Raw genomic sequence first — 9,259 nt, forward strand, 5'->3', positions numbered from 1 at the left:
GTAGCAGCTAAGTGGCCCGACTTCCCACAAATATCACATTTCACATTTGGACAGTTTCTAGAGAAATGTTATTCGCCACACCACTTACAGCTGAATCTTGAGGGTCCACCCTCTTCGGGGTGTCGACTCCCTATCAGATTCTGCTGCTTCTTCAGGAAATTGACGTCAATAGCTATTTGTCGATATTGTTCGGAAATCATGTAACTTCGCCAAGGACATTAGATGCACTTGACTCATAGCCTCAATCGTCTATTCGTCGTTCCATTGGCCTAACAATTTGATTGGCCATTGGTTGTTGACTCACAGGAACAACATTAGGGTGCGAAACTTGGCCTCCAACATTTGGTGGAGCCAACTGACTTGCCATAGGCATAGTCACACTGGGAGGAGCTGACAGCAAAGGTACATTTTGAACCATGCTTCCTCTCCCATTAGGGTTATTCATAGGCATCCCTTGACTTCCATTTGTCAATGGTAGATTGCCTCCAAGTACTAAACCCTCATTAACATTTATTCGAGAGGAGTAGGCCATTTGTAATCATGCTTCTACTCCTTCCGCCCACGCAATGGCAGTGTCTATATTAGCCAAAGCCACACTGCTCAATTGTACCTGAATATTGAAATCCAATCTATGCAAGAAGTATTGCAATTGGGCAGCCGGCGAAATAGGAATGTAAGTTTGTAACTTACGAAACACTTCCTTAAGCTTCTTGGCATATGCTTTCACATTCTCACGGGGGTCTTGGCGTGTTACATTCAAGATACGCAATCAGTATTGGCCAACTCTTTCAGGGGCATATTCTCCTCGGAAAGCTGCATAAAATTGATCGATTGTGGTTGTGGTTCCAGACTCTATGCTATGATACCATACCGCAGCCCTTCCTTTTAACGTCATGTTAAAGAACATCATAAGATGTCCCTCATCTTGGATGCGGTAATTAAACATTAGTCTTTGGAATTCACAAATGTGAAACTCCGCATCTTCTTCAGCTAACCCATTAAAAATGGGCAAAGAAACTCCTAAAGCTGGCAAATCCGGCGTCCCTGCAGGAATTGCAATGGGTTCTGCCATGGCGACAATTGGATTAGCAATGGGAGTTTGAACTGACGGAATCACACCCACTTGAAGTGGGTTGACTTGGTGGAAGAGAGGAAGAACTTACGCTTCCTCCTACACCCAAAGGACTATGTGGAGAAGTTGGGTTACTAAGACCACTACCTCTTATGCGTATCGCGCTACTCCTTTGAGGAGAATAACGACTTACAATCTCTAACCGCCGTCTAGCCCTCTCAGCACGTTCTGCTTTTTGTATTTCGACTTGATGGTCCTTGTCAGAGAACATAAACCAATTTTCTTTTGGTCCCTAGAAACCCTAGATTCGAGAACCACCAATTATTGGTAGCTCCCGGCAGATGCACCACTGATGGGACCTGAAATGGGCCGGCACTATGGCACTAGCCGGACCTCATGCTCATGACACGCAAACACCCTCACGGCCTCGCGGACAAGGAGTGTCAATCTAATGCTAAAGGACAAACTACCCTAAAGCCTAAACTATGTGTTTATAGTTTATAGTCCAACGTTTCCTTTTCCATAAGCTCGTCAGAGGGAGAACCCATACACTATGGCAATGCCATGATCACACACATATGGAGGCAACCTCTCGGTAGAAACACCACGGCCCCACTGCAGCTCTCCTACATCGCAGGGATTGGCCCCTTGATGCGCTGCTCAACATATAAAACAATCGAACACAAACTCCTCTCTTTTATATATCTTGTATTTCCAAGAGATATACCATGTTTCCTCACCAAATAGTCCCTTAGGAAGCCGACCCTCTATCCTACGGCAAGGGATAACCTCACACTCTCAATCATGGGTCAAATTCCTAAGAAAATAATTGCTATGCAGTCTAGGAGCTTTTCCTTTGATACCATGAACCATGCATAGTTGATAATGTGAATGGTTTAGTGCACAACCAAAATAAAATCAGCATTGTGCATCATGCGAAACCAATCTTTTCATGATTTCCCTACTAACGTTTATGTACCGCAAAGAGAAAAGACACCGAGCCTTACGCTCATGCTGCCTTTCCCTTTATTTTAAAACAACGTCCTATAGGCATGATGCAACACATAAATCAAATTTTAGTTTATATTTTGACGCTCAAACTCCCCTCTCACCCTACCTTTTAATGTTTTGCATTCATTGATAGGTGAAAGAGTCATTTTATGTGTATTTCTTTATAAAGAAAGCGATAAACATGCACGAAAACATAGAAACGAGGGTAAACCGAGGCTACCCTCATGCTCTACCTTCATTATACATTGCACAAATACACATGTAATTTTTTGGAATTTTCCTTTTATCATTTCCTAATTTTCTTCCATTTAAAACCCATTTTTACCATTTTTGGAATTTTTTTCTCTATTTTCTTCAATAAAAAATAACTAGAAATTAAGATTGATTATGGGCTGTGGCCCTTAGGTTCCTTGATAGAAAAATTTCATGGTTTTGTAGATATTATGTCTCATATTTTCCATTTATTTTGCAAAAAACCCCATTTTACCCCTTAAACGCGTGTTTTATGGGTTTTATAACATTAATTTCAGCTATATCACTTATGATTTTCTGATTTTCAGATCATAAACTGTTGAAACTCATAGCAAGCAACATTACAATGCATAATCAGCCCATGGGAACAATGTTTCATCAATCAAATAGCATAAAAACTCATTTTTTCTTCATAAAAATTGAATTACCGCTTAGGCTTTGTATTTCGGGATCTCGGTTTTGGTGCAGGACTGCGGGTCATGCCACATTCAATGTCCAGCATCTTCACAATCGACAACCTTCATGTCTACATCGATCCGGAAGCAATCCGGTTCCAACCGGACAAGCTTTCCTTCACCATTCTTTATTTTCCTCTTGCACACAAGAACAACCCCTTAGGGGAGAGAGAGGGAGGAGAGAGAAAGACTAGAATTGGCTCTCTTCATTCAGGCCACCATTGGACGGGCGAAGACAAGCGATATGATCAGCAGAGAGAGGGAAGATCGGGGGTAAGTCGGTTGGGTAGGTTACTTGTAGGCTGCCATCTCCAGTCATCAACATGAGGGCGCATTTTTTGGGCGTCAACAAGCGCCATCTCCCCACGTTTTCTGTCATGCTTTCTCTCTCCACGATTTTTGCTAAGTTTCATCTTGGCATAAAATGCTCCGACTCCCCCAAAGGTCATGCCCATTTGGCCCAAAGTTTGTCCACCTCTTCATATCTTGACCGGTTTCTTGGCCATTTCCCCGTCCGGGCTCCGATTCGAGTGCTGTAAATTTTTGAGCGTCCGGCTTGACATCCCGCATTGACTGGCAACTCCTAACAACCCGCACAACAGTTGAAAATTTATCAAAAATCAAAAAGTGTCGCTCGGACGCCTTTTAAAAGTCGTATTTCACTTGGTGCTTAAAATCGTCCTAGCTGGAGCCACCGCCTTCGATGTTAAATATTTTTCCCCTAAATTTCAAATTTTTTGGCAAATTTTAGGCACATCCCGGGCTCAAAACTCTGCTCTCAATTCCCTACAAATATATTGCTATCAAACACCTCGTAGCCACAAACAAAAGGAGGGACCCCTCGGTTGTGTCGTGGCCCCACCATGGCTCTCCTATACCTCGAGGATTAGCCTCTCAATGCATCGCACTAACACAAATAATAGAGGTGTCACAAACTCTACTATTATTTTAAAACATTCCACGAGATAAGATATTTCCTGACTTAAAAATTTTCCAAGGAATCCCAATGCCTAAACCTACAGCTTAGGTATCTCACAACTCACTGTGCGTCATATGTATAAGAAACCAATTGCAATGCATCTAGGAATTACACCATGTGATATGCGCAATGCAACTATGATGTCATAGTTCTCAAACATTTTATGATTCATAAATCAGAATTGTGAAGTGCAACAAATATTTCTTTCAATGATTCCAGCCTACACGTCATGCTGCGTTGCTAAGGGTCAGCCAACTGAGCATCCTCATGTTGCTTGACCCCTTTTAACTTAATTTATAAACATATTATATGGTATGCACAAATAAATAGATCGATATTTCAAATGTTATCAGCTCCCCTCTACCGTTTAGGTTATCCTTCATTGATAGGTGTAAAGAGCGGTTTTTTCATGTGTTTTTTTTGTAAAAAACGGTAAAATGGGACTTTAAAATGAAGACAAGACTAAACTGAGGTTTATCCCTCATAATCCAATCATGCCATACATTCACAAATATAAAGCATATTTTTTCTTAATTTTCTAGTACAAAAAACTAAAATTCTCTCTATTTTCACTATTTTTGTTCATTTATTTAGATAAAAATTTTGATATTTTTTATTTATGGGTTGGGACTTATCCAATCACTAAGAATTGATTTTATATTCATTTCTACTGTATATGAATCCCAAAATCACAAAAAACCATTTTTATAAAAATCATATGATTGTGGGTTTTGCTTGTTTTGATATAAATTGTTAAATGACTAAATTTTCTTGCTTTCTTCAATATTTCTAATAAATTTCAGCATTATCAATCAAAAGTGTCCGTTCACAAACAATTTCATCAAACATTTATCATGAAACGAATGAAATGATTGCTTATGTATAGAAACCCAATTTTGGAGGTGCGTATTTAATGGTTGGGAGACCATTGATGCTCATTTTTGGCCGTTGACGTTCTCTCCAACTTTGATCCACGATCTCCTTCGATCTGGTTCCATTATTCCATCAACATCTTGCATCCAAATCCTTCCCCTTCTTCCATAGAATCATGCATGTGAACAGCCATCAAGAGGAGAGAGGAGGGAGGATAGAGAAAGACTGATGTTTCAACTTCTTCACCTGGTAGCCATTTTTTTATTTAAGAGTGGCGATGGGGAGTGAAAATTTTAAGAAGATGATAGTCATTGTTTGTTTGATGGCTTATTTTCAACCCCCTCGCCCCCCCCCCCTCCCCACACCCTCCTTTAAAAAAAAACAATGCCATGGTGGAGAGGTATGTTTGCTACACACTGCCATTTGAAAAAAAAAACCCCATCATGAAATTTTTTGTAGGCCAATTGGTCCCCCTAAAGGCCCATGCCCATTTAGTTGTCTATTTTGAAATTGCTCGGTCACTTGCATCTCTTCCCGCGCACCCGGTGCCTGATTCCAAATCCAAAAAATTCTGCATGTCCAAATTGACATCCCGAACTTTTAAAAAGCTCTCTTTCTTCAATCCGACCATCAAAAAAATTACCAAAAATCCACAACCACTGCAACGGCCAAAGTTTTGGATTTTCGTCTTCCTCAGTCTCTAAAAATTGTGGAATCTTCATGTTCCATTTTCATCGGCTTTACATTCCCACATAAAATTTACATTAATTCACTCCGTTTCAATACTTCACAAGTCTTTAAAAGGTAATCTCATTGGCGACACGGGATAGGGTGACTCAACCCGTCAAATTCCAAACTGATCTGCACAAACAACAACTAAAGAAAGCATCAAGATGCCACAAAAAAATACTCAACAAAGCACAAGAATAGCTCTCACCCTACCCCCTGACAGAATCAAGGCATGAGAATCCACAAGGGATAGGCCCAGCATAATCTGGCAGAAATCCAAAGCGAGTCACTAACCAACTACTCTAACACGAACTCACTAAAAAGCCTATCAAAGAGGTCATTCTAGTGGTGGTCTGAACTACCTACCTAACTTAGGGCAACTGGACCAGGGCCTCCTACTAGGCAAGGACTCCTATAGCATGGCCATCATAGTTTTCTTAACACACTTTCCTCCCAAGGTTTCCATACTCGGGCGTGTAAAAAGGAGGGAGCTGAGCGTAGAGTGACCAAAGGAGAACAACTTGCATCAGCCTCAGGTCTTGACTCGGTATGCAAGAACCTACCAATCTCTCGCGAGGCGACAGTTAATCCTTTTCTGTCACTCACTTTTATTTTTTCTCTAACCATTCTTATTTTCTTTTCTTTTGGCTAGCTACTACTCCTCGCAAGACAAGGCATCAACCTCATGTGACGCGTCCCTAGGAACCTACTAGGCCTTTGCAAGGTGATAATCAACTGATTATAGGAATTTTCTTCCTTTTTCATTTCCTTTTCTTATTGAGGGGTTAGAACCCCTTTTTACATACCTTTGTAATTTTTTCTGTAGATATATTCAACACTTTCTCTTCTTTGCTATTTTGGCAGGCTTCTCTAACTGTTCACGCTAGCAAGGACTCCTAGGACAGTTGCCTAGCAAGTAGGAAGGACAGGGTCATAAGGACTACCCTCTATCATAGGTCTTTAATGCCTGACACTGTGCTAACAGGAGGTAGATGACTACTCAAATCTCCCCCAAATATATCTAACCAAACCCTAGGACTTCATGTCTTGATTGTCAATCCCCATAAATGAAAAGAAAATAACCCCCACATACCCATATAATACTATTACCTTAAGAGAAAAAACTCGAAAATGCGACGATACCACCTGGAATGGCCACAACAAGCTTCTCCGCAACAAAGGCTCCCTCCAGGCACTTCATCCAATCTGTGTGATACAATCACTAAATTAGAATACCATTAAACGTATGTGCACCAAATAGACGTATGGCTCTCTTGGCCTAAAGAGATATAACATTTCACAACCAACAAAACTGCCCTCTTGGCCTTATGAAGTAAAACATTTTAATACCATTCAGCACAGTGTACTGTTGAAACAATCCCTTGGTCCTAACATTACTCTACTAAAGCACAAACCGACCAAGGATAAGACCTCTTAGGCCCTACACTAAGTGCATCAAGTTATTAGCTAACCCCCTACATAAATAGCAACGGCGGGTGTATGATGAATATGATGATACACAATCCTATGCGTCCATGACAGAGTAGGAAGGTGCTCACTTGCCACCTGACTCGTAACCCACACTAACCATCGGCGTCTGAAATATGATATGTTAGCAAGAAGACCCCAAAGTAATCCACGGCTAATGTTAGGAGGTAATTGTAAGGGCTCCCCTGGACCACAATTAAAAAAGACATCTTCCATGAAAGCATAGTTCGCTAGGGAATCCACAAAGAGATTCCATTGTCGAGGGACTAACTGGCAAGTCACTGTCTCAAAGATATGCAACACATCCAAGGATGCATGAGGGTGCATTCGTAAGATAGGATCCCGCACACTATAGGTCCCATTTAGCTTATTGATTACTAATTGCAAATCACCTTTAAACAATAATCGGTGCATACCACCACATTGGGCTACATTAAACCCCATGATCAAGGCCTTGTATTTTGTCATATTATTAGTAAAAGTGGGTCCTAAATATACTTCCATCTTCATGACAACCCTACGTCGGGGATCTTTAATGACCACACTAACGATTCCATGTTTAGTGGGTCCTCATATAAACCTAGGCTTCATTGATAAGCCATGCCATAATAATCAGCTCACTCATACATATAATAATCAAAATCAAGTCGAGAGAAAAGATGTATAACATGCGCAATCCCTCCTTCCTTAGTGAACTCGCTAGGAATGCTAGTTAGAAGTCGTTGACAATGGTGGCAGTGGACCTTAATTTCCCATGTAAAGGACCTGTCTTGCCACTCAATAACCTGATACCCTTCCCTCCACTAGATCACTCGAAGGTAATGTTGCTCAAGGTACAGATGATCTAGATAGGGAATGATGTGTCCCATTCGCTCATCTTGGTACCTATTGCACGTTAAAGTTGAATCCTAAAGGACCTGCACACGCACCAAGCCCAATGTCAGTCCTTACACATAGTAAGGCTTCAACTTATTAAAGTTAACTTTTGTCCTAAACTCTACCACCTGTAAATGTGCTAGAAGGGTTGTAGAGCCATTCTTTCCTAAATGTGCAATCTTGTATGGTCCATCCCATTTGGGTTCTAAATTTCCTAAAAAGAGCTCCCAAAACGAGCATCATAATACAACACTAACTAACCTTTCACAAATTTGTACTTTTTAGTCCGAAGATCATGAAGAGCTTTCTCTCCTCTTCCCTACTTCTTGATGTAGTAAAGCTTGCAACCGAATCTCATCAAGATGTGCAAGAGACATATACCATTCTTGTAGCACTTCTTCCACTCCCAACAACGAATGATTGAGGGCAAAACGCACAGTGGGAAGCTCTATTTCTAATGGTAAAACACACTCCTCCCCATACACTAGCTTGGATGGGGTGTGGCATGTGGCTCTCTTGAATATCGTGTTTTGTAAGCCCACATTACCACATATAATTTCTTATCCCGACTGCGCTTGCTTTTCGATACTATCTTGGATAAGATTCCTGCCAATGATTTATTTGTACTCTCAACCTGACCGTTCGCTTGAGGATTATATGGGGTAGTCTTGTTGTGCTTAATCTTCAAAGCTTCAGTCAAGGCCACTATAACCTTGTTCAAGGAGTGTGTCCCTTGATCAGACATAATCTCCTTCAGTGGACCAAATGGCAAAAAAGTTGCTCCATAATGAAACTAGCCATCTCCTTAGCATTGTCCTTCACCGTTGCTCGAGCTTCAAACCACTTTGTAAAGTAGTCCAGTGCTACAATAATATACCACTTTCGCATAGTTGATGAAGGGTATATAGGTCCCACAAAATAAATATCCCATTTTTCAAAGGGTAACATAACCAAAATGGGATTTAGAGGTCGCCTACAATCTTCCCTCATATCTTGTCTTTGACAAACATCACAGTGCTTAACATAACTAAAAGCGTCTTGGAAAATCGATGGCCACCAATATCCAGCACAGAGAGCTTTTTGGGTGGTAAGCTAGCCAAAAAAATGTCCCCCACATGCTGAATAATGGCACTCCTCAAGAATAAATGGTACCTCATCGAGTACTACACAACTGTAATAGATATCATCTACTCCTCTCCGATACAAGACACCTGGGATAATCGAAAAGTGTAATGCTTGTTGCTTCATCTTTCTCTTTTTGGACTTCGATGAAGCAACCCCAAATCCTCATGTAGATAAATAATGTGTTATAGCTGCATACCAAGAAGGGATGGAAGCTGTATCGATTTTAAATAGACCTTCAATATCACTTCCCTTAGCCAAAATTTCCTTTGGCTCTCCAAAATCCACAAGACATTCCACAATACCCTACAACTTTGGTGGCTTGCTCCTAATCTCATAATCAAACTTTTGCAAAGTGATTAACCACTTTGCTAAATGGTCAGGCTGCAACTTCAGCAACAA

This window comes from Lygodium microphyllum, chromosome 19 (genome assembly GCF_053477565.2).
Source record: "Lygodium microphyllum isolate KBCC chromosome 19, Lygodium_microphyllum_v1.1.10, whole genome shotgun sequence".
Classification (NCBI taxonomy): domain Eukaryota; kingdom Viridiplantae; phylum Streptophyta; class Polypodiopsida; order Schizaeales; family Lygodiaceae; genus Lygodium; species Lygodium microphyllum.